At 45.5% G+C, this 26,535-nt stretch overlaps 1 protein-coding gene across 1 annotated transcript in view; it reads left to right on the forward strand.

Annotated features, from left to right (window-relative positions):
• LOC111969945 (prickle-like protein 2) overlaps window positions 1-26,535 on the forward strand; it is a 107,416-nt gene that overhangs the window by 40,239 nt on the left and 40,642 nt on the right.

Below are 26,535 nucleotides of genomic sequence, written 5' to 3' on the forward strand. Positions count from 1 at the left end.
ATACATAATACCATATGTGGCGGGGCACCGGTTAGTTGAGGTAGTATGTACATGTAGGTAGAGTTATTAAAGTGACTATGCATAGATGACAACAGAGAGTGGCAGTGGTGTGGAGAGAGAGGGGGGGTGGGCAATGCAAATAGTCTGGGTAGCCATTTGACTAGAGTTCAGGAGTCTATGGCTTAGGGGTAGAAGCTGTTTAGAAGCCTCTTGGACCAAGACTTGGCGCTCTGTGGACCGAGAACAGTCATGAACTAGGGAGGCTGGTGTCTCTGACAATTTTAGGGCCTTCCTCTGACACCGCCTGGTATAGAGGTCCTGGATGGCAGGAAGCTTGGCCCCAGTGATTACTGGGCCGTTCGCACTACCCTCTGTAGTGCCTTGCGGTCGGAGGCCGAGCAGTTGCCATACCAGTCAGGATGCTCTCGAGTTGCAGCTGTAGAACCTTATGAGGATCTGAGGACCCATGACAAATCTTTTTAGTCCCTGAGGGGAATAAGTTTTGTTGTGCATGCTTCAAGACTTGTCTAGTTGTGCTTGGACCATGTTAGTTTTGTTGGTGATGTGAACACCAAGGAACTTGAAGTTCTCAACCTGCTCCACTGCAGCCCATCATGTGAGAATGGGGGCGTGTCTCGTCCTCTTTTTCCGTAGTCCACAATCATCTCCTTTGTCTTGATCACGTTGAGGGAGAGGTTGTTGTCCTGGCGCCACACGGCCAGGTCTCTGACCTCCCTATAGGCTGTCTCTTTGTTGTCGGTGACAGGCCTACCACTGTTGTCATCTGCAAATGTAATGATGTTGTTGGAGTCGTGCCTGGTCGTGCAGTCATGAGTGAACAGGAGTACAGGGGATGAGCATGCGTCTCAACTACGAGTGTGCTCCCTGTCAATTGAAATCTTTATCGGCCAGAACAGACAGGAATTCATGTATATATCTTAACACACGCACCAGCCACAGAACGCAAGCCACCTCACAGTCACGGAAGATCTCAGCAATCACATCTCTCCGTCTGTCGGGGTAGAAGCTGTTTAGAAGCCTCTTGGACCAAGACTTGGCGCTCTGGTACCGAGAACAGTCTATGACTAGGGAGGCTGGTGTCTCTGACAATTTTTAGGGCCTTCCTCTGACACCGCCTGGTATAGAGGTCCTGGATGGCAGGAAGCTTGGCCCCAGTGATGTACTGGGCCGTTCGCACTACCCTCTGTAGTGCCTTGCGGTCGGAGGCCGAGCAGTTGCCATACCAGTCAGGATGCTCTCGARGGTGCAGCTGTAGAACCTTATGAGGATCTGAGGACCCATGACAAATCTTTTTAGTCTCCTGAGGGGGAATAAGTTTTGTTGTGCATGCTTCAAGACTTGTCTAGTTGTGCTTGGACCATGTTAGTTTGTTGGTGATGTGAACACCAAGGAACTTGAAGTTCTCAACCTGCTCCACTGCAGCCCCATCGATGAGAATGGGGGCGTGCTCGGTCCTCTTTTTCCTGTAGTCCACAATCATCTCCTTTGTCTTGATCACGTTGAGGGAGAGGTTGTTGTCCTGGCGCCACACGGCCAGGTCTCTGACCTCCCTATAGGCTGTCTCTTTGTTGTCGGTGATCAGGCCTACCACTGTTGTCATCTGCAAATGTAATGATGTTGTTGGAGTCGTGCCTGGTCGTGCAGTCATGAGTGAACAGGGAGTACAGGAGGGGGATGAGCATGCTCTCCTGAGGGGCCCCTGTGTTGAGGATCAGCGTGGCGGATGTGTTGTTACCTACCCTTACCACCTGGGGGCAGCCCGTCAGGAAGTCCAGGATAAAGTTACAGAGGGAGGTGTCCTTAGCTTATTGATGAGGTTTGAGGGCACTATGGTGTTGAACGCTGAACTGTAGTCAATGAATAGCATTCTCACATAGGTGTTCCTTTTGTCCAGGTGGACAAGGGCAGTGTGGAGTGCAATAGAGATTGCATCATCTGTGGCTCTGTTGGGGCAGTATGCAAATTGGAGTGGGTTTAGGGTTTCTGGGATGATGGCGTTGATGTGAGCCATGACCAGCCTTTCAATGCACTTCATGGCTACAGACATGAGTGCTACGGGTCGGTAGTCATTTAGGCAGGTTACCTTAGTGTTCTTGGGCACAGGCACTATGATGGTCTGCTTAAAACATGTTGGTATTACACACTCGGACAGGGAGAGGTTGAAAATGTAATTTACATTGTAGAATAGTAGTGAAGACATCAAAACTATGAAAAAACACAGTATGGAATCATGTAGTAACCAAAAAAGTGTTTTATATTTGAGATTTTTCAAAGTAGCCACCCTTCGCCTTGATGACAGCTTTGCACACTCTTGGCATTCTCTCAACCAACTTTATCATTTAGTCACCTGGAATGCATTTCAATTAACAGGTGTGCCTTGTGAAAAGTACATTTGTGGAATTTATTTCCTTCTTAATGCGTTTGAGCCAATCAGTTGTTGTGACAAGGTAGGGGTGGTATAGAGAAGATACACAAAATGTCAAGAACTTTGAAAGTTTCTTCGAGTGCAGTCGCAAAAAGTGTGCAAAGCTGTCATCAAGGCAAAGGGTGGCTACTTTGAAGAATCTCATATCTAAAATATATTTTGATTTGTTTAACACTTTTTTGGTTATTACATGATTCCAGATGTTTTGATGTCTTCACTATTATTCTACAATGTCGAAAATAGATCAAATAAAGAAAAACCCTTGAATGAGTAGAGTAGGTGTATCCACACTTTTGACTGGTACTGTATAATAAAGGAGGCTGCAGTGATGATGCAGTGAATGGATCATGCTCAATTCCCATCCTGTGAATGTGTAGCAGATGGACGGTCTATAATCAGAGGCAGCAGAGGTCTGTAGCTCAGCTGTGATGGGCGGGCTGGCTGGCTGCATTCTGTGGTTTTGCAGTCAGTGACTCCATCCCGCTGAGAATGAGTTACAGATGGCTGATGCTGCAAAGCCGCTGGCTGCCGGGAACTGACTCAGGAGTCACATCCCTATGACCCTCTCACCTCCTGTTCACTGGGGGATTACACTCCCAACTCTATGGATAGACCAGGGTTCTAACATGACTTAGTCTTGTTTTAATTTCCTTTTGGTGGCCACAGATCTGAAAGAGGGCTGCACTGGATAGAACAATATGCTGTAGCTTCACCTACATATGTATGGCTCTCCACCATGTTGAATAGCTCTGACCTATCCTATCAGGTAATGTATATGACCAGTAGCCAGAAGACAGGGGGAAGGAGATGAGACACCCAGGCTGTATCATCACTGTCTATGGAGAAGAATTAGGATGGGGTCAAGGCTCCCTCAGTCTCTCTCTGTCTCTCTGTGTAATAACAATCACTGCTACAATGGGCTACTGTAAAGCTGTCGCTTTCAAGGAGAGGGACACTAATCCTGCCGTCACAGACTTGTGCGTGCACATGTGCGCGAGCCTGTGTGTATCCAACTATCCCTGGAGAGAGGGCATGTCTGGATGGGAGGAGTAGATGAACGGCAGAGAGTAGGAAGGGTGAAGGGAGGGATGAGAGGATAGGCTTGAGCCTTCTGTAGCAGTGGCTTGATCCTCAGCTCTGATCCCAGTCCCCAGAGTCTATGTTCTGTTCTGGAGTCTCCAAACTGCAGGTTTGAATTTGCATGGGCTTTCTGGAGAGGGAAACAGCTGGGCATTGTGAAACTAAATCCATCCTCTAAGTGGCAGGAAGTCTTTTCAACATCATTCATCTACTGTCTGCTCTCATCTCCGTCCGTTCAGAGAATAAACAGATCGAAAAAGAGCTGTCAGAGACAAATCTGTCTCCTCTCTGCCGACCCTGGCCCCTGACCTCTGCTAACTTTGTACTGCAGTCATACTGTAGATATGTCTTTCTCTGTCGCTCTCTCTTTCCTCTCTCTATCTCCTCTCTCTTTCCTCCTCTTTCCTCTCTTCTTTCCCCCCCTTTCCTCTCTCTCCTCTCTCAATTCAATTTCAATTTAAAGGGCTTTATTGGCATGCGAAACACATGTTTACATTGCCAAAGCAAGTGAAATAGATAATAAACAAAAGTGAAATACATTACACTTACAAACGTTCCAAAAGAATAGAGACATTATCAGAACTCAGGACAAGACCCATATGCAGACAGTTCAAATCACAGAAGATGAGACAGAGGGCTGTGAGATAGAGGTTTAATCCTTGATACATGTCGTGACTTTACTTTCATTAATCTGATAACTGTTATTTATTTAATCCACTAACTATGTTTAATTGCTACCCAAATTAAATGAATTATGTAACAAGTAACTCGTTAGGAATTTGGGGCACCACGGAAGAGGTTGTTTAAAGAGTTACCATCTCACGGATTAAACTCTATAAGGTATATATCTATTACATCGATAAACAGTCACTCTTATCATATCATCATTCTGAACAGTCGTAACCTCATGCATCTGCAAAAAAAACAGCCTTACTCACGATTCAGTACTACACAAATTGGTTTAATTATTTATTTACTAGCTAACTAAATAATAACACAGAATAAACATACACCCTTTACATGAGACACATGTCCCTAGTGGACTGACTAAAATATGACAGATTGTTACAACGAATGAAGAGTGGAGAGGGAGAGCGAGATGTTCACTCTGGAAGATAGCTAGCCAGCCGTGTCGACGGTTCCCATTGGTGATGATAGTTGGAGAATACGGTGATTTGAGAGTAGGATGGGATGGTTTGAAGTGTAGTAGGATGGTCCCTCTTAGATTCACTTTCCTTGATATCTGACTCAAGACAGCTAATCAGCTGTCTCAGTGATTGTCTGGGAGGTGAGCTTCTCGCCTACACCTCGTTGATTATTCAGGATTTGGACCACAATGGACATGAGCTGCAGCTCGCCGTCTCTCTGGTCTAAAAGAAGGCGAGTTTATTTCTTCACCTCGTGTTGAGGTTCAAAGTTCCAACCATTTTATTAAACATGTAGCTACCGCTTCACGTTTCCTGGTCTAATGTTAATTTCGTTGGCAATGGTTTTTATGCACTCTCGTCAAAAGGGGATTGTTCCATCAGTCTGACACGCTCTCCGACCTCACTCGGGGCATGGCTACTTACTTATACACAGGTTATAGGAGATACAGTTGAAGTCGGAAGTTTACATACACCTTAGCCAAATACTTTTCAACAAAATTTTTCACAATTCCTGACATTTAATCCTAGTAAAAATGCCATGTCTTAGGTCAGTTAGGATCACCACTTTATTTTAAGAATGTAAAATGACAGAATAATAGTAGAGACAATGATTTATTTCCGCTTTTATTTCTTTCATCACATTCCCAGTGGGTCAGAAGTTTACATACACTCAATTAATATTTGGTAGCATTGCCTTTAAATAGTTTAACTTGGGTAAAATGTTTCGGGTAGCCTTCCACAAGCTTCCCACAATAGGTTGGGTTAATTTTGGCCCATTCCTCCTGTCAGAGCTGGTGTAACTGAGTCAGGTTTGTAGGTCTCCTTGCTTGCACATGCTTTTTCAGTTCTGCCCACACATTTTCTATAGGATTGAGGTCAGGGCTTTGTGATGGCCACTCCATACCTTGACTTTGTTGTCCTTAAGCCATTTTGCCACAACTATTGAAGCATGCTTGGGGTCATTGTCCATTTGGAAGACCAAAGCTTTAACTCCCTGATTGATGTCTTGAGATGTTGCTTCAATATATCCACATAATTGTACTTCCTCATGATGCCATCTATTTTGTGAAGTGCACCAGTCCCTCCTGCAGCAAAGCAGCCCCAGAACATGATGCTGCCAACCCCGTGCTTCACGGTTGGGATGGTGTTCTTCGGCTTGTAAGCCTCCCCCTTTTTCCTCCAAACATAACATGGTCATTACGGCCAAACAGTTCTATTTTTGTTTCATCAGACCAGAGGACATTTCTCCAAAAAGTATGATCTTTGTCCCCATGTGCAGTTGCAAACCGTAGTCTGGCTTTTTTATGGCGGTTTTGGAGCAGTGGCTTCTTCCTTGCTGAGCAGCCTTTCAGGTTATGTCGATATATGACTCGTTTTACTTTTACTGATATAGATACTTTTGTACCTGTTTCCTCCAGCATCTTCACAAGGTCCTTTGCTGCTGTTCTGGGATTGATTTGCACTTTTCGCACCAAAGTACGTTCATCTCTAGGAGACAGAACGTGTCTCCTTCCTGAGCGCTATGATGGCTGAGTGGTCCCATGGTGTTTATACTTGTGTACTATTGTTTGTACAGATGAACGTGGTACCTTCAGGTATTTGGAAATTGCTCCCAAGGATGAACTAGACTTGTGGAGGTCTACAATTTATTTTTGGCTGATTCCTTTTGATTTACCCATGATGTCAAGCAAAGAGGCACTGAGTTTTAAGGTAGGCCTTGAAATACATCCACAGGTACACCCCCAATTGACTCAAATTATGTCAATTAGCCTATCAGAAGCTTCTAACGCCATGACATTTTCCAAGCTGTTTAAAGGCACAGTCAACTTTTGTGTATGTTAACTTCTGACCCACTGGAATTGTGATACAGTGAATTATAAGTGAAATAATCTGTCTGTAAACAATTGTTGGAAAAATGTATTGTGTCATGCACAAAGTAGATGTCCTAACCGACTTGCCAAAACTATAGTTTGTTAACAAGAATTTTGATGAGTGGTTGAAAAACTAGTTTTAATGACTCCAACCTAAGTGTAGGTAAACTTCCGACTTCAACTGTAGATTCTCTCATACCTCCTAAAATCACATTCCTATCTTAACAAAATACGTGAATAATTTGTCATATTATATACACAATGTAAAAGATGGAGACTTCATACCTGTAGTGTAAATACTTTTCAAGCTACAGTATTTATTTTATACCAGTATTAATGACATTACAAAATATAAAACAATATGACATTAGTTTTCTATAGCTTCACATTTCCACAAACGTCAAAGTGTTTCCTTTCAAATGGTATCAATAATATGCATATCCTTGCTTCAGGTCCTGAACTGCAGACAGCTAGATTTGGGTGTCATTTTAGGCGAAAATTGATCCTTAGTCTGATGGCCTTGAGATAGAATCTATTTTTCCATCTCTCGGTCCCAGCTTTGTACCTGTACTGACCTCGCCTTCTGGATGATAGCAGGGTGAACAGGCAGTGGCTTGGGTGGTTCTTATCCTTGATTATCTTTTTGGCCTTCCTGTGACATTGGGTGCTGTAGGTGTCATGGAGGGCAGGTAGACTGCCCCTGGTGAATTGTTGGGCAGACCACACCACCTTTAAGAGAGCCCTGCAGTTGCGGGCAGTGCAGTTTCCGTACCAGGTGGTGATACAGCCCGACAGGATGCTCTCAATTGTGCATCTGTAAAAGTTTGTGAGGGTTTTAGGTGCTAAGCCAAATTTCTTCAGCCTCCTGAGGTTGAAGAGGCGCTATTGCGCCTTCTTCACCACACTGTCTGTGTGGGTGGACCATTTCAGTTTGTCAGTGATGTGTACTCCGAGGAACTTGAAGCTTTACACCTTCTCCACTGCGGTCCCATCGATGTAGATAGGGGGGTGCACCCTCTACTGTTTCCTGAAGTCCACGATCATCTCTTTTGTTTTGTTATTGTTGTGTGAGAGGTTATTTTCCTGGCACCACACTCCCAGGGCCCTCACTTCCTCCCTGTAGGCTGTCTCGTCATTGTTGGCAGTCAGGCCTACTACTGTTGTGTCATCTGCAAACTTGATAATTGAGTTGGAGGCGTGCGTGGCAACGCAGTCATGGGTGAACAGGGAGTACAGGAGGGGGCTGAGCACACATCCTTGTGGGGCCCCAGTGTTGATGATCAGCGAAGTGGAGGTGTTGTTTCCTACATTCACCACTTGGGGGCGGCCCGTCAGGAATTCCAGGACCCAGTTGCACAGGGCGGAGTTCAGCCCCAGGGCCTCAAGCTTAATGATGAGCTTGGAGGGTACAATAGTGTTGAATGCTGAGCTATAGTCAATGAACAGTGTTACATAGGTATTCCTCTTGTCCAGATGGGATAGGGCAGTGTGCAGTGTGATGGTGATTGCATCGTCTGTGGATCTATTGGGGCGGTAAGCAAATGGAAGTGGGTATAGGGTGTCAGGTAAGGAAGAGGTGATATGATCCTTGACTAGTCTCTAAAAGCACTACATGATGACAGAAGTGAGTGCTACGAGGTAAGTTACCTGTGGCGCTGATGTTTAGTTTTTTGTGTGCTCTACGGCAACAGTGTCTAGATGGAATTTGTATTTGTGGTCCTGGCAACTGGACCTTTTTTGAGATGCCATTAGTTTGTACTGTCAAGGCCCAGGTCTGACAGAATCTGTGAAGAAGTTCTAGGTGCTGCTCTAGGCCCTCTAGTAGGGTGAGGCCGGGTTCTGCAGACCGTTTTAGTCCCCTTGACAATTCGTTGATTTGTATGTTTAAGAGGGTGGGGCTTAAGCTGCATCCCTGTCTCACCCCCCGGCCCTGTGGAAAGAAATGTCTGTATTTTTTGCCTATTTTAACCACACATTTGTTGTTTGTATTCATGGATTTTATAATGTTGTATATTTTCCACCAACACCACTTTCCATCAATTTGTATAGCAGGCCCTCGTGCCATTTTTTGAAATCAACAAAGCATGAGAAGACTTTGACTTTGTTTCTCTCTCTTTTCTCTATCTCTGTTTCTGTCTATCTGTTGCACTTTCTCTTTCTGCCACTCTCTCTCTCTATCACTCTGTGTGTATTGCATGAAACTTGTTCCAAAGTTTCAGTGTTGGTTTAACCTTGCTCTCTCCTCATCTGTCATTTTGGATCCCCCCCTTTCCACCCCCAGTATTACCCAGACGCAATGGATACCAGAGGGCCTGCCAAAAGGCTTGCTGCCAGGCCAGTGCAGAGATTAGGGGAGTGGTCTCTCTCTCTTTCCCAACTCTTTCTCCTCTTCTTTCTTCACCTCCCCCTCTCTCTTTCTCTCTCTCCTCATATTTGCTGATGGTCAGCCTGTGGTCTAAGCAAGCCTATCCTCCCATCTGGGGTCTGAAAGGGGAAACCTAGGCATGGCAATGTACCAGTGAGTTGACCGTCAGTGCCCGAGCTGACAAGGTAAAAGATCTGTTGTTCTGCCCCTGAGCAAGGCAGTTAACCCACTGTTCCCCGGGCGACGAAGACGTGGATGTCGATTTAAGGCAGCCCCCCGCACCTCTCTGATTCAGAGGGGTTGGGTTAAATGCGGAAGACACATTTCAGTTGAAGGCATTGTCGTACAACTGACTAGGTATCCCCCTTACCCATTTCATAATAAACCCAGTGTTATGCCCAGTGTGGATAGCCTGGATCAGAGCTCCCATCCTCAGCTCCACCCTTGTTGTTGTGGTTGGGCTCTGCATCAGGATACTACTCTCAGACAGGATGCTGCTCTATATGAGTCCTCCTAATACTCTACTACAGGCTCTGTCTAGACTCATGCTCATTGGCTGAAGCATTGGGGTTCTTTTGATACTCTATTGAGAAGTACCATGTCAGATGAAAGATTTTTTTCTCACTAAATCAGGATTCCTTTCTTCCTCACTCTGCCTGCCAGCCGTCCCTCTAATGGCTTCAGAGTCAGAGAAGAAAGCAGATTTCCAGCGAGAGACAGATGCAGCGGTTTTGATCAAGATTACTCTATTATGTGTATAAGACAATTTTCTCCGTGACACAATACTGTGTGGAATGGAGAGATTACTTGACAGTCTCTCTTGCTGAGAAGATTTATTCAGATATGTAGGCAACTAACCATCCTGTACCAGTTCTACATTTCCTCTGTCACCATTGATGACCTTTGCCAAGTTGCCAAAGCAGCATTATGTCTGTTTATTTCAAAGACTCTTGATTAGTAGCCTGTGAAATGTGATTAACTTTCATTACACTGTACCATGCTGTTTATTTTTGAATGTTATAATAAATAGTAATGTCTTTTTTTTAAGTGTCCTTATAAGGGAGATGGTTCCTGATTGGAGAGAGGAGCAGCTCAGAACTGGTTATGATAAACACATACTCACCTTTCATTCAGGTAGTTAGCTTGCCACCTCTGTCACTCTCTGTGTGTGCTGTTGGCCCAGGTTTCCCTCTCTCAGTGGGACTGTGGGATTGATTGATCACTTCATTTAGTCCTGGGGGCAGACTAGTTAACCTCCCCGTAGGCCGGGGGGTGGAGGGATGGGGTGGAGTAGGGGAGAGWCACACTGACCCAATCCCAAAGGACCTCTAAACCCTACGCCTTATTCACCCGTGGAGATCTGACAGGATTTGATTGGTATAAGCAATATGGTGAAACTTCCACTTCGCCTATCAGAGGGCTTTCCTCTACATGACCATGTACAGTATCATCCACATCTTTAGACTTTTCAATATGAACATCGGTTAAGACATCAACACATCTTTCAGTGTTTTTCCAAATGTATTCTTTACTAGTGATCTCAACATGTTTTGGGCATTAGCTATTCCTCTGTATCATACATAAATTATTATCCACTTTAGGAGGCGGCTCTCCATAGTAGCAAGAAGTAGCAACATCTGAGACATTCTTCAGGGTGAGTGTGGCTCAGTGCCTGCTACTGGGCTAATGTTAGGAGGGATACACGTGCCACTGGAGAATGTTTATGGCTGTTCAACATGGCATTGTGCTCTCTGTGTGTGCGTGTGCGTGCGCGTGATGGTCAGAAAGAGAACACGGGCACTCATTGTCATGTATAATGATGTGTTGCTCTCCTGGCGTGATTCCTTGTTGTCTTCCACCACTGGAATCCATATGGATTTATGGTAATGAATCGGTGTCCTGCTGCCTGTGGAACAGTAGTTGTACAGTGTAGAGCGCTGCTGTACGACAGATCATATTCTACCCACTGCTGACGGGTCCAGAAACCTCCCTCTGGCTCTCTGGTGATAGATGGCTCTGCTCTAGCCTGTACTCACACGCCCTACAGGTCCTGTTCCTCTATTTATGGGGATGTGATTGGCATGGGGAGGGGGGGTGACTGAAGAGGGGGCAGTTTGGAGAGAGAAGAGGTTTAGGTTTGGCTCGGAGAAGCCTATGGTGAGTTGAGGCCACACTCCATCTGTATTGATTTATATGTCTGTAACTCTCTGCAGGTAAATCAGTGGACAACTACTAGCTGCACATCACATCGGATCTGGCTCTACAGAAAGTACTATAGCAGATGTTTCCATCCAGTACAGTGCAGTTCAGGGGGATGTTTGGAAGTCGAGAGAGACTACAGTGAAAGGATGCCGGCAGTCGCGGTACCCTGTTTCTCTACACTGCTTGCTTTTCCAGTGTTTCAGTAGGCGGAGGATAGACTGTAGAAGACTGACATACCACAGTCCAACTTGAAGTTAATCTTCTATTGTTGTCCATTTAGATTTCACATCATGTTCATGATTCCTCTTTTCCCTTGCTCTTCACTTTGGTGCTCTAACTAACCTCCAAGCTAACTGGACACCCTAATGAATCTAATCAGGGTCTAGTTGCTAAGCTGTGATAGGCTTAGAGCTGGTTACTCACACCTTTATGGGAGATAAGGGGTGTGGTTAAGTGTTTGGGGTGTTTAGGGGAGTTCTGGCTACGGAGGCTGCCTGCTCAGCTCTTAAATTGGTGATCAGCCCTTATCACATTCCTCTGGTGGGCAGCTCTTTCTCTCTCTCTCTCTCTCTCTCTCTCTCTCTCTCTCTCTCTCTCTCTCTGCCTCGTTCTCTCACTTCACACATCCATATGGTTGTGCCACCAGCTGCAGTCTTCAGCTCAGCAACACACTCAATGCTATCATCTCCATGTCAGTCTCTCTCCCTCATCTCCTGGTCATCTGAGAAAGGAACAGACTTTTTCAATTACAGAGACGTTGAAAGTGTTTTCTTCTGGGTATGGTGCTGCAATGATTATCCTCTGAGAGGCTCTGTTGTTTGACCGTGTGTTCCCCAGTCCTTGCTCAGCCAGCCGGAGGGGAAGTGGTGAGTAACTTTTACATATTCATAGCAAACATGCCATTTCACACACAGACTGACTGACAGCCATGGGATCTCCGCCTGYATACAGTCATGTTAGTTTGGTAGCTTCTGTCATGAATTAGGTATTTCAGCGCCTTTTTCTCTCTATTTGATTAAATACTTTCAGCTTCAGTAATTGACTGCCTTGTGTTTCTTTAGGCTAGTTTTGACACAACTTGTGTTTTTTAAGTCGATTTAGAATATTTACATTCAATTGATTTCTGTGTCTATAAGCCTTGTCATGACAATTTGTCGGATTCTGCTTTCTTGTGTGCTACACTATAGTATGGTAGCTTATGACATTTTGTGATTGAAACATCTTTGGAACCATGTCCTCCCGTTTCTTTTGCGCTGCTCTGTAGAGCCTGCCAAGTAGGATGTTGGGAGAGGGGGGCTTCATGTTTAGAGAGAGAGCGATGGGGGATAAAAAAGAGAGGGAGGGGGGGGGGGGGGGAAAGAGGGAAACATTGAGAAGAGAGAAAAGAGCAAAAGAGAGAGAGAAATAAAAGGAAAGAGAGTGAGAGAAGGGAAAAGGCAGTGTAGAGGCAGTCTCCTGTCATCTCAGCTGTTGTGAATTAAGTGGACTGACAGCACACATCTCCCTGCATCTCACAGCTGTGCCACATGCCTTCCACTTTATTTTTAACTCCACTTATATTGGGCTACGGCAGGGACAGGGAACAGCCTATTGTCTCTCAGGAATGTGTGTGTGTGTGTGTGTGTGTGTGTGTGTGTGTGTGTGTGTGTGTGTGTGTGTGGGTAGTTGGCTCTGCATATCAGGGGAGTCTAGGCATTTATACCTAAAGCTGTTGGTGGGTGTTACGCGTCAAAAATCATGTCAGATATGACAAGTTAAAGTACAGTTTATATCTGAGCGGTACACTGCTGGGTCTGCTGTCTTTATTGTGGGTGTGTGTATAAATCGCAAGGTTCATTCCACAATAGACGTGCTGCACGCTCTGTTTATGGCACCCGGGTCTGAGTGGCTGGCCCTGGCCTAGTAGGGAAAATAATAGGGTTTGACACATAACAGGTTGTGGCTTCCTGAACACTCCTCTATCTTTCTGTACCACAGTTTCTCTATACCTGCACCAAAGCAGCTTCATGCCCAAAATGGCCTCCGTGTTGACATTTAGAGCCAGTGGTTAAACCAGGCACAATATAACAGATCATCTTTGGAGGGAAAATGACATGTATATCAATAGGGATCTTGGAAAATAAATCACATTTTCAGGTCCAACAAGCCATTTAAACCTTTACTAGTCACCACATACTGAAGGCTAGTGCTGACTGTCCCTGCATCCATCCACACAGACCCAGAACAAATAGCCTCCTCTCAATACAATACTCTCAGGAGGAGAGGATAAGGAGCGAGGGATCTGCTGAGCCCAGAGGAGGAGAAAATGAAAGGAGAGAGGGAGAGTGAAAGACAATAGGTTGGATGGATGGGGTGTGTTGTGTGGATCCCCAGGCAGTGAGTGTGCCCATTTATTTAGAGAGTGAGTGGGCGTGTGGTTTGCCCCCCTACTGCTGCCAACCCCATTTCCTCCTCTAACGCTGTTAACCGATCAATGTCCTGGACACAGCTCGCAACGAGCCACACCAGTGGGGAGATTTCATCGCTAATCATATGTAATCTCTAACACTGGTTTAATGTTGCCAATCATCCATCTTCAGCTTGTTTTACTGTTGTAGCTCTTCCTGTTCTAGTATAACAACATAACCACATAATGCCAGTCAACTGTCCACTGACGAGTTTGAACAAGAAAGACATGAGTGACGTTGATATGTAACCAAACCCCTCAGTGAGCTCTATGCAGACTGCCTTTGGGGTGAAATCACAGCGTAAGCCTACAACTTGTAACTGGGTAGGGATAGGGAAGCATGGTAACTGGGTAGGGATAGGGAAGCATGGTAACTGGGTAGGGATAGGGAAGCGTGGTAACTGGGTAGGGATAGGGAAGCGTGGTAACTGGGTAGGGATAGGGAAGCTTGGTAACTGGGTAGGGATAGGGAAGCGTGGTAACTGGGTAGGGATAGGGAAGTGTGGTAACTGGGTAGGGATAGGGAAGCGTGGTAACTGGGTAGGGATAGGGAAGCATGGTAACTGGGTAGGGATAGGGAAGCGTGGTAACTGGAAAGGGAAGCGTGGTAACTGGGTAGGGATAGGGAAGCGTGGTAACTGGGTAGGGACAGGGAAGCGTGGTAACTGGGTAGGGATAGGGAAGCGTGGTAACTGGGTAGGGACAGGGAAGCGTGGTTTTGGGACACTGTAAAGTCCATGGAGAATAAGAGCACCTCCTCCCAGTTTCCCACTGCACTGATGCTAGGAAACACTGTCACCACCAATAAATCCATGATAATCGAGAATTTCAATGAGCATTTCTCTACGGCTGGCCATGCTTTCTGCCTGGCTACCCCAGCCAACAGCGCCGCACCCTCCGCAGCTACTTGCCCAAGCCTCCCCAGCTTCTCCTTCACCCAAATCCAGATAGCAGATTTTCTGAAAGAGCTGCAAAACCTGGACCCGTACAAATCAGCTGGACTAAACAATCTGGACCCTCTCTTTCTAAAATGATCCACCGCCATTGTTGCAACCCCTATCACTAGCCTGTTCAACCTCTCTTTCGTATCGTCCGAGGGGGTGACACTCTAGACCCAAACTGTTACAGACCTATATCCATCCTGCCCCGCCTTTCTAAAGTCTTCGAAAGCCAAGTTAACAAACAGATCACTGACCATCTCGAATCCCACCGTACCTTCTCCGCTGTGCAATCGTGTTTCCGAGCTGGTCATGGGTGCACCTCAGCCACGCTCAAGGTACTAAACGATATCATAACCGCCATCGATAAAAGACAGTACTGTGCAGCCGTCTTCATCGACCTGGCCAAGGCTTTCGACTCTGTCAATCACCGCATTCTTATCGGCCGACTCAACAGCCTTGGTGTCTCAAATGACTTCCTCGCCTGGTTCACCAACTACTTCTCAGAGTTCAGTGTGTCAAATTGGAGGGCCTGTTGTCCGGACCTCTGGCAGTCTCTATGGGGGTACCACAGGGTTCAATTCTCGGGACGACTTTTCTCTGTATATATCAACGATGTCGCTCTTGCTGCGGGTGAGTCCTTGATCCACCTCTACGCAGACGACACCATTCTGTATACATCTGGTCCTTCTTTGGACACTGTTAACAAACCTCCAAACGAGCTTCAATGCCATACAACACTCATTCTGTGGCCTCCAACTGCTCTTAAACGCTAGTAAAACTAAATGCATGCTCTTCAACCGATCACTGCCCGCACCCACCCGCCCGACTAGCATCGCTACTCTGGACGGTTCAGACTTAGAATATGTGGACAACTACAAATACCCAGGTGTCTGGCTAGACCGTAAACTCTCCTTCCCGAATCATATTAAACATCTCCAATCCAAAATGACATCTAGAATCGGCTTCCTATTTCGCAACAAAGCCTCCTTCACTCATGCTGCCAAACATACCCTCGTAAAACTGACTATCCTACCGATGCTCGATTTTGGCGTCATTTACAAAATAGCCTCCAACGCTCTACTCAGCAAACTGCATCCAGTTTGCTTTCACAGTGCTATCCGTTTTGTCACCAAGCCTCATATACCACCCACCACTGTGACCTGTATGCTCTCGTCAGCTGGCCCTCGCTACATATTCGTCGCCAGACCCACTGGCTCCAGGTCATCTATAAGTCTTTGCTAGTTAAAGCTCCGCCTTATCTCAGCTCACTGGTCACCATAACAACACCCACCCGTAGCACGTGCTCCAGCATGTATATCTCACTGGTATGTATATCTCACTGGTATGTATATCTCACTGGTATGTATATCTCACTGGTATGTATATCTCACTGTAATGCTATAAGATCTCACTGGGTATGGTAATATCCAACTCCAGCCATGTATTATCTCACTGAGTCATCCAAAACAAGCAACAGCACTCCTTTGGCCACCCTTTTCCTTACTGTTACTCTGCTGCACAATGACTGGAACGAGATTGCAAAAATTGCATGAAGGTTGGAGACTTAATCCGCTCGACTCAGCTTTGATGCTTTAAAGTTAAAGTTATCATGAGTCTAGCGTTACGATCGCTGCAGGCTGTCACACAGCCTGTCTGTAAACAGCCCATCAAATTACCTACCTCATCTCCGAATTGTTTTAATTTACTTTTTTTGCCACACCAGTATTTCTACTTGCAACATCATCATCTGCACATCTATCACTCCATGTTCATTTGCTAAGTTGTTAAGAAGTTTAACCTTTCGCTACCCTATGGCCTACTTTATTCCTCACCTCCTTACGCATTGCACACAGCTGTAGCAATAGACCATTTCTATTGTGTTATTGACTGTTGTACATTTGTTTATTCCATGTGGTAACTGTGTTTGTGTCGCACTGCTTGCTTGTTATTTGGCCAGGTCGCAGTTGTAAATGAGAAATTGTTCTCAACTGGCGCTAGCCTGGTTAAATAAAGGCGAAACAAAAAAACTGGGTAGGGAAGCGTGGTAACACTGGGCGGTAGGGGTAGGGAAGCGTGGTAACACTGGGTAGGGATAGGGAAGGTGAGGTAGAACTGGGTAGGGATAGGGAAGGCGGTGGGTAAACGATGGGGTAGGGATGGGAAGCGTGGTAACTGGGTGGGATAGGGAAGCCGTGGTAATGGGGGGGTTAAAAAGGGGGATAGGGAAGCGTGGTAACTGGGTAGGGATAGGGAAGCGTGGTAACTGGGTAGGGATAGGGAAGCGTGGTAACTGGGTAGGGATGAGGAAGCGTGGTAACTGGGTAGGGATAGGGAAGCGTGGTCGCCAATATCAACATGAACAAGTTTATTCAAGCCACTAGAAATGTTTTTGTTTTTTCAACAATGGCATCTGAATTACATTTAGTAGGCTTATATTACACATGTCCAACAGATTTTGATTAGATTTTCTTTGTGCGGTAAGTCAACAGTATCTTTGTTTCCAATATTTGTCTCAACACTCCCACCACTCTTGAGTCTGCCAGAGAACTAAGAGAGCTGGCTGACTAACCAGCCTGCCATCTGATAGGCCAGGGAGGTGATTGCTCTCAGCTCCTGACTGTCAAACACAAGGGCTTCCTTCCCCCACTCGAGAGAGAGAGAGAGAGAGAGAGAGAGAGGGGGGGGGTGGGAGAGGGTTAGAGAGGGGAGTGAGGGAGAGATAAATGTAAAGAGAGTGTGGGGGGGTGGGAGAGGAAGAGGACATGAATGAGAGTGACAGAGAGAGTGATGGAAAAAAATAGTAAAATAACAGATGAAATGATGAGGGCATACTGAGGGGAAAGGAGTGGAGGTACAGAATGAAAAGTGGTAGAGAGAAGGAAGGAAAAGAGGGAGAAAGAGACCCTCTATCTGCCAGCCAAACCACCCCTGTCTGCTCTTCAACACTCAACACAGTCCCAGTCCCATGTCATCTCTCTGTCATGGATCTAACCATAACACATTCCTCTGTTCCCTCCACTCTGCCCACAACTCACCATCCTCTCATTTTCAGATTGTTTACTCGCTAAACCAGATTATGTTTCATAGAATTAAACACATTATCATAAAATCCGATGGAAATCATGTCAAATCCAAGTAGCTCCAATGACAATACAATAGGGCTTTCTCTGCTGAGGGCTTTCTTATCATATAAAATAGTCATACCAGATTTTTTCCCCCTAGAGGAATGTAAATTGGTTGCTTGGCTCAGAACTCAAGACCTTCATACCCTCTATTTCTACCTTGTAGTCTATAAACTCTATAAATTTGTGCTGACAGAGCAGAGACAGAAATTAATTCTGCCAGTGCTGCCTTTTCTACAGAGGATGGTCACATCATTCTATTGTGAGTTATTTGTCTCCTTGATAGACTGCAATACTCACACATATGCAGGCAGGCAGCCACACATACGAACAAACACATTCCCTCTCCCTCCTCTCTCTCTCTCTCTCTGATCTATATTGTAGATAATCAGTCATTAAAGAAGCCTCAGATGATGCAGATCTTTAGCTTTCTTCGTTAGCCATCTCTTTACATTGTAGTGAAAGTGGTTTGTAAAGCGCTAATTTCACTAAGGCTTGTCTCCTAAACGTGGGTTCATTAGACAACATGAAAGGCTGTATTGGAGTTTCATTGACGAGAACGAGCAGCCTCAGATCTCTCTTCTAGAGTTAATGACAAGACGAGACACACAGCTGAGCCATAGAGCTCTGTTAATTGGGTTTAACTCCCAATCATCATTTCCTTGTTTTTCATTCATGTTTGCTTAGGGAATAAAATACTAGGGGCCAAGCCCACCACTTCTAAAACTTACCAGTTGACACTGGAAAGTTCAGGCAATTGAAAGTTTGGCGGTTGGGATTCTGCTTCTAGAATATTTCCAGCATCTGCATTTCCTGTTTCTCTCTTGATTCCACACAGATAGGCCTATAMCCTGGAATGGCTGGATGACGAGTACTCATTTGTCAGACTCTGACAGGCCTGATTTAGCGGTGAACTGTGGGCAAATGAGTCCCGGGTCATGTGTTAATTCTGTCGTGTCAGATGTCAGTTTCCAATCAGTCAATCCCAAAGGCATGGCGTATACCTGGCCTGGGACATGGTGGTTGTGAGCTAGCTAGAGCTGTGGAGATGCCGGCCGTGTTGACAAAATAGCTGTCACTGTGATCGGTGTCAGATAGAGAGCCGCTCTGTTTCATTCTGCAAATGCATAAAAGAGTTTTATTTTCTGTCTTCAGATAATGTAAAGAAGTTCGGTTCATTGTCTCCCATTTTGGCTTTGCTGTTTAACATTAACACTCATCAGACATGGCTGTCTGAAATGTTACTACAGCACACACCACATGCCAAAGGGCAGTGGGTCAGAGCTCTGTTGAACTATGTCGAGAGGAGGGAGGACAACAGCATGCCATGTTAAATGGGGCTTGCTTCTTTACCAGAAGGTCAAAGTGCTATCAGTCACAGCACATTATATGACAGCGCTGTGGAGTAGCAAACCCTGGGCATTTAACTCTGCCGCTAGGTTCCCTGGGAAGTTTCCTCTGTCTCTATGGTGACGTGTGGAGGGCTTGTTGCGGTTGTTATAAGTTCTCCTGTTTATAATGTCAAGCTTCCCTAAGTTAAATACAGGACCAGAGGTACTAATGATGTTCATTTACTGCGGCCATGGGCAAACTGAGCCTTAATTGGACAATGCCATCCATATGTGATGTAGGTAGTGGTGGTCGCCACCCCTGTGGTCCTAAAGTTTACAAGCAGGGTTCTTGGGAGGACAGGGTGGGGTAAAGGTGTGGGTGGGTGGCAGGGTTTTTATGAGATGGTTGGTCTATATGGAGGCGGGACTTGGGTCTCTGCAGCCACCCAGGTCTCTGCGCGCTGACTGCATTGCAGATAGCTTCAGTGTGCAATAAGGCAGGGGTCGGCAACAGCGGTCCGCGAGTATAAATAAATAAATGTAGGCCCCCAAAAGTTTTTAGTAAAAAAATATAGGGATTTTGTGGGGAGGAGGTTCGTTTTTGGTTTTAAAAAAGACTGAAATCACCAGGATTTCAGCCCCCCAAAAATGTATTTAGGAAGTCTGTTTACAAGTATTCCCACAAATAAAAATATGTGATCGTGTCTCAATGTAATCAAGGTATGAAATTATAGTCATTTTCGAATACAATGTACTGTATTTTTGGGCTTAGTTCTGGTCAATTTGCAGTGTACTAATTATTTTCCATCCAGCCGACCATTCACTCTGCCAAAAATTGGCCCGTAGCTGGATCTATATAGTTGCCTACCCCTGCCATAAGGTATATAGACACTCACAGAAGACAGGAGATCCAGGAAAGCATGGTGCTGTTGATGCTCACTTTGCCACCCACCCCTCTGCCACGTGTCACCCATAGGTCCCATGAGGCTGTGGACATCACCAGGTGCCAATTATACCACCCCCCCCCCCCACACACACACACACACACACACTGAACACGCACCAGTGACTCCTCAGTTTTCCCATTTGGCACGCGATGCTCACAGAGGACAGATGAGGTGAGCACAGTGCAGAGGGCACCCACTGGCACGGAGAGCAGGGGGAGGAAGAGCAGCAGCAGGAGGAGGAAAAGCAGGAGGAGGGCTGGAGTTCACACAGCCTGACAGGTTTAGGATTATTGGGTTAACAGTGAGGAGGAACAGTGTGGGGGTCGGGAGATGCATAGAGAAACAGAAAGATGAATGGGGATGTGGAGGGAAGGAACGACATTAAAGGGGAGAAAGAAGGAGTTACTGTAGGTTTGAGGGGGAGAAGAGAGGTACAAAGATGGAGGGAGCGCTGCCAAGCTGTCCCGTGGGTGATAAATGAGGCCTTAATGAAGTATCTGTGCTTGTCTCTCTCTGTCTGGAGAAAACCGCAGCCTTGGCACAGAGTAGGCCTCGCTCTATCACGCCATGGAGAAAAACACACACACACACACAGAGCTCTCATCTACATCAAGTGTGCTCTGATTCTCTCCACACATACAATGTGAGTCCTACCCAGGCCTGGCAGGGTGGCTTACTTTGTTTAGGCCATTGTTCAGTGTGACAGGGCTGTAATGTAGAAGGCAGTGTGGTTTTCCTCACAGGAAGTGATGGAATAGAACACATGTTAATCCTTCTCTGGAGTAAACAAAGGATGCTCTTCTGTGTCTTGTTGTCACTTTCTCACTGAGATGTTATTCTGTTAGTCGTCAAGATTTATAAACAGTGGATCTTCAGTGTGCAAAAAACCCGATAGTAGGGCATTTTAGTAAGATGACTGTGAAATGACCACAGTGTGTATAGGTGAGAGAGGGATCAAGAGACGGGGGAAAAATGTAGAATTTTGCGAAAGACCGGACGTTAGCTAAGAAGGCGATGATAGATCAAGAGACAGAGTTGGCTGTGTTTTATGAGAGAGAAAAGCATGAAAACCTCACACGGAGCAGCCAAAGCAAAACTTTATCCTGCACCTGAGGTGTGGCTGTGTCAACGAGCTCCAGAAATACAGCCCTCCTGTGAATTCCATACACCAGTGTCAATCAGTATGGATGGAACCAGGGCCAGGGAGTGTGTGGTGGGGGGATGTGTGATTATTATGTCATCTATCTGGACCTGGGTCACGATGCCAACGCGGCGATGATGCGATAGGAGACATGGCCCTCTGCCTCTTAGGAAGACAGGTAGCTACAGGAGATATGTCTTTGTGTTTGTGTGGCTGCCTGAGTTCTGTCTCTCCGCCTGCATGTGTCACTTGATTGACAGAAAGCGTCTGTTTTTTTCCTTCCTGTTGTTGTAGCCTTGCCTTTGACCTAATGGCATTCTATTCCATAGAAAGCCTGAACATGTTTGAGTCAGAGGAACTGTTTGTACATTATAGGGGTTGTGTAGAGAGGGAGGAGAGTTTAGGTTTGCGGTATGACTGTGTGGGCCGAGGCAAATTCATCCCAGTGGAAAAGGGGAGAGAATAAACTTTTGCTGGAAAGTAGGACAAGGATAATGTGTGTGTGCTTGTGTGTATACAGTAACGTATACGTGCGCGCGTGTGTTTGTCCTACATCCGGTGGTGTGGCGGTTGCAATGTTGGCGTATGCATGCCGTCAGAGTTTTCCCAGTGTGCCATTTGATGTAAAGACCATATGTTTCAGGCAGCCAGCAGTCCGAGCCGTGCCCACCCCTACATGGCCAGCTGGCGCGCGATTCAGGGTCTCTCTCACCCCGCCACCTCCTCAAACCCCAAACCACCATGCCAACCCACCCCTCAAAGGCATGTATGACAGGGGCTCAGGGTATAATGTGGTCCCCGCCCGGAATGCTAACCAACCTCGGCTTATATTTGTGAACACACATACATTACATGCGTAAAGCATTCCCATAGGCCCTCTGTTCCCTGTAGAGCCCTTGGATATGAGTTTGTTCCTGCTGAGGAATGACCTCATTTCCCAGCATGCACCAGAGAGCATTAAGCAGCCCCCAGTATGTGGTTTTCCATGACCTTCATCCATGTGAAGCCCACAGCAGCAGATCTGATATAGTATAGATATACACAGAAACCCGCTACCTCTAGGTATTTCAGTTATTTCATCCTGATTGTACAGTGTGGATAACATGCCGTGTTTAGTAATATCAAGTTATTAGTCTGTGTGACTGTGCGAGATCCAGTACCAATTCTCAGTTAGACAATACATCTATAGATGTACTATTTGACGGCATATTTAGTGATGGGGGGGGGGGGGGGGAATCAATAATTACGGTGCCTTCAGAAAGTATTCACACCCCTTTTCCCACATTTTGTTACAGCTTGAATTTAAAATGGATAAAATTTCGATTTTTTTGTGTCACTGGCTTACACACAATTCCCCATAATGTCAAAGTGGAATTGTGTTTTTAGAAATGTTTACAAATGAATGAACAATGAAAAGCAGACATTGAATATCCCTTTGAGCATGGTGAAGTTATGAATTAATCTTTGGAAGGTGTATGAATACACCCAGTCACTACAAAGATACAGGCGTCCTTCCTAACTCAGTTGCCGGAGAGGAAGGAAACTACTCAGTCGCAGAGTTTAATGGGTGTGATTAGGAAAAAACTGCGGATTGATCAACAACATTGTAGTTACTCCACAATACTAACCAAATTGACCTTAGTAAAAAGAAGGCAGCCTGTATAGAATAAAAATATTCCAAAAACATGCATCCTGTTTGCAACAAGGCACTGCAAAAAATGTGGCAAAGCAATTAACTTTTTTTCCTGAATACAAAGTGTTATGTTTGGGGCAAATCCAATAAAACACATTACCGAGTACCACTCTCCATATTTTCAAGCATAGTAGTGGACGCATCATGTTATGCGCATGACATTAATCGTTAAAGACTGGGGAGTTTTTCAGAATAAAAATTACATGAAATGGAGCTAAGCACAGGCAAAATCCCAGAGGAAAACCTGGTTCAGTCTGGTTTCCACCAGACACTTGGAGATTAATTCACCTTTCAGCAGGACAATAACCTAAAACACAAGCCCAAATCTACACTGTAGTTGCTTACCAACAAGACCATGAATGTTCCTGAGTGGCCAAGTTACAGTTTTGACTTAAATCTACATGAAAAGCTATGGCAAGTCATGAAAATGGTTGTCTAMCAATGATCAACAACCAATTTGACAGAGCTTGAAGAATTTTGAAAAGAATAATGGGCAAGTATTGCACAATCCAGGAGTGGAACGCTCTTAGAGACTTACCCAAAAGGCTCACCGCTGTAATCACTGCCAAAGCTGCTTCTAAAAAGTATTGACTCAGGGGTGGGAATGTTTATGTAAATTAGATACTTTCTAATTTAGGCACTGTACATATCGCAATATTATTTGTGGATGATATTATTTTGATATTTGACTCCAGGTATTGATTTGTAAAATCTATATATATTTATATTCATATATTTTTTTTAAATGCGACTGTAGGTAGCTTTAGCTAGCACTAGTCGGCTTTACCTGCGCCAAAACTATTTTTCATCCTGTAGCTTCCTATAGCTTGTTCTCCATCTTCTTTTTTTGAATAGTGAGCCAATATGTTTTCGGGCACTTTTATTTCCCTGACTGATCAAAACTCGTCTTTCTTGTCTCTCTGGAGCAGACATATAGTGAGTCATATGTTTGGAACATCAAATAACAATACAAATAGCATCGTGAGAATCATGACAATCGCTATACATKTTGTATCAGCACCTAAGTATCGTGATAATATTGTATCGTGAGGTCCCTGGCGATTCCCAGCACCTAATATTTTGTTCCAGTGACTGTAGGGAATGTTCATGGCCATAGCAGCCTAGTCCCTCCCCATGTAGCCCAGCTGAGGCCCAGCAGAACCAGGCTATGACCTGCCTTATCGTGATGGGGGTTGTAGTAGTGATGGTGGTGATAGGAGTTGTTGTAGTGCTGGTTCTGGTGGTGATGGGGGTATACAGTATGTGCTTTTGACTCAGAGCAACACAAACAAGCTCCAGCCTGGTGAACTCGGCAGCTCTAGCCCGCTCCCTCCCTCCGTATAATTCTCTATCTCTTGCTCTCCATTTCCCCTCTCTTCCTCTTCAGGGACAGGGAAAATGGTTTCATGGGGTCATTTCCAGCAGTCTGTGATCCGTGTCTCCTACTAATTGTTTTCCCAAATCRTGGGCTGGTGTGTTTAGGACAGAAGGGTGGAATGCAGGGGAAGGTTCCCATCTTCCCACTATTACACACATGAACCTTTCTGTCTGTAGCCCAACATGCTGCTACGCTACACAGAGTGGCAGATCCCCATTAAATACTGGCTGGGTTTTCATCAGGGAAGATGCATGCAGTATGTGTGGTTGATGTAGGCTATGTTTCAGTTGAGAGGGAGAAATAGGGTCAGAGAGAGACAACACAGAAAGGGAGAGACGGGAGGGGAGTCAGAGTACAGGAGAGGGAAAGAGACTGACAAAGGTAAAGAAAGAGACTAAATAAGAATTTATTCTTAACTGACTTGCCTAGTTAAATAAACGTAGAGAAGAGAGATGGAGAGTGAGTGAAACAGAACGAGGGAGAAGAGAGGCCCGTGGGTGCAGTGTAAAGGTCAGTGTGTATGTGAGCGTGTAAAGAACTGGTGTGAGGCTGAGGATAATTAGAATGTGTCTACGCTCACCACACTCCTCTACACACTCAGGGGAAGACGGAAGACTGCTTGTCTATCAAACATGAGAGGGTCCAGGGGCCGAGTACACACACACACTCAAAAAAACGGGGCCGAGTACACACGGACAAACATGCAGATGCATGCGCACACAAGTTACAACCCCAATCCCTCGCCTTCTCACTAAAGCAATTCCACCCTCATTTGCCACATCGAGCAGCTCATTTTCCCACACTTGATGCGTTTGTTATATTGCAGTATAATATCCTGTCTATGTTCCTATTCTTTCTATTTAGAATTCTCAATCAGTCTCATAACTCAAAGTATCTTTGATCTGAACTTCCCAACTGGAGTACTAAAAGCCCATTACTAGTCCTGAAAGTTGTTTTTGGGAGGTGTGTGTGTGCATGCACATTTGTGTATGTGTGTATATTGTGAGTGTAGCTTTGCCTGTCCCTGCGGTATTATTTCACAGGACTTGCTAAGCATTTATGAGCTAATTAAGGTTGCAGAGCTGGTGAGCTGGTGATAAGGCCCATGTCCGGCCCCATTATTAATGTTCCACGCTCCACTGGGGCTCCAGAGGGGCCCCAGACCTGCAAGCAGCCTAATTGGAAGCACTGAATCTGTTTGGGGAGAATTCTGATGACTTTCAGAACAAAGTGTGTGTGAATTTATGCGTCTGCGGGTTTGTGCTTGTTTGTGTYTGTGTGTCTACTTGGGGTGTACTGCATGTGGGTGTGTTTGTGCGTGGGTGCGTTTGGCAATTTTGTGTTTGGCAAGCATGTAGCCCAGCTCTGCTCTGACCCACATTTCAGAGTGAGCCCCATTATCTGGTCTCTTGAAGTATGTTTCACTTGGGAAAAACACAGCACAGCGCTCCAGACCACCCCTGGAAATTCCCACAGCCTCCAGAACATAAAAAAAGAGCTGCCAATATCATGATTATAAATGTTCCTAATGTTGTATTGCAAATTGCATTTTGTCATGGTTTGTTTTCTTTCAAACGTTCACCTCAGCCAGCACCCCCACTAAGAAATGTGAGGTGTCATGAAGTTGTAAAATAGCAACTGCCTTTACCACGGGTCCAAGGTAGAGGCTACTGTTTGCTCAGGGTCAATGTTAATGTGAGTGGTGAAAGTTTCCTTTTCCTTTCCCCCATCTCTGACCCCATGATGACTGTAGCCACGACGACCCCCTCCCCCCGGACCTAGAACCCAGACCCTGTGGTGTCTGTCTGTGTCTGCGTCATAAAACAGCACATAAAGACAGCCCCGCCTTTTGAAGCCGGACAATGACCTCAAACTTGTTGCTCTCTGAAACACCCCTCTGCCATTGTGGTGGTCGCAAAAACCCCAGCGGGAGAGACTTCCTGCAAAAAAAAAAACATTTGGTGTGTTTTGGGGTCTTTTTGCCAAGGAGATGGGAGAGGGCCTATGGAGAGTGGGGGTTGGGTGTGGTTTTCAGTGTTGGTCGTTAAAGTTCCTTCCTGCCTGAGCGCTGATGTCATCGGTGCAGGCCTGAAACCAACACAGCACTGCATGAGGCTGCAAACTGTTCTGCCCACAAACACGCACAGAAAATGGGAAACACATTCATGCTATTAATTAATTGCCTGTTTAAATACTCTGGTCCAGCTTGCTCCCTACTCACACAGACAAATATGTCCAGTACCCTCTCTTCTGTGTGTGAATCACCTCCTAAGTGGTTGAGGGATTATTCTGCCGTGCCACAGCAAAGACATCAAACACAAGTCCAACCAACAGTATAAAATGGCTGAACTCCCTAAGAGACTGCAATAGTGCCAAGAGAGACTGCAATAGTGCCAAAGAGAGACTGCAATAGTGCCAAGAGAG

Source organism: Salvelinus sp. IW2-2015, linkage group LG11 (genome assembly GCF_002910315.2).
Source record: "Salvelinus sp. IW2-2015 linkage group LG11, ASM291031v2, whole genome shotgun sequence".
Taxonomy (NCBI): domain Eukaryota; kingdom Metazoa; phylum Chordata; class Actinopteri; order Salmoniformes; family Salmonidae; genus Salvelinus; species Salvelinus sp. IW2-2015.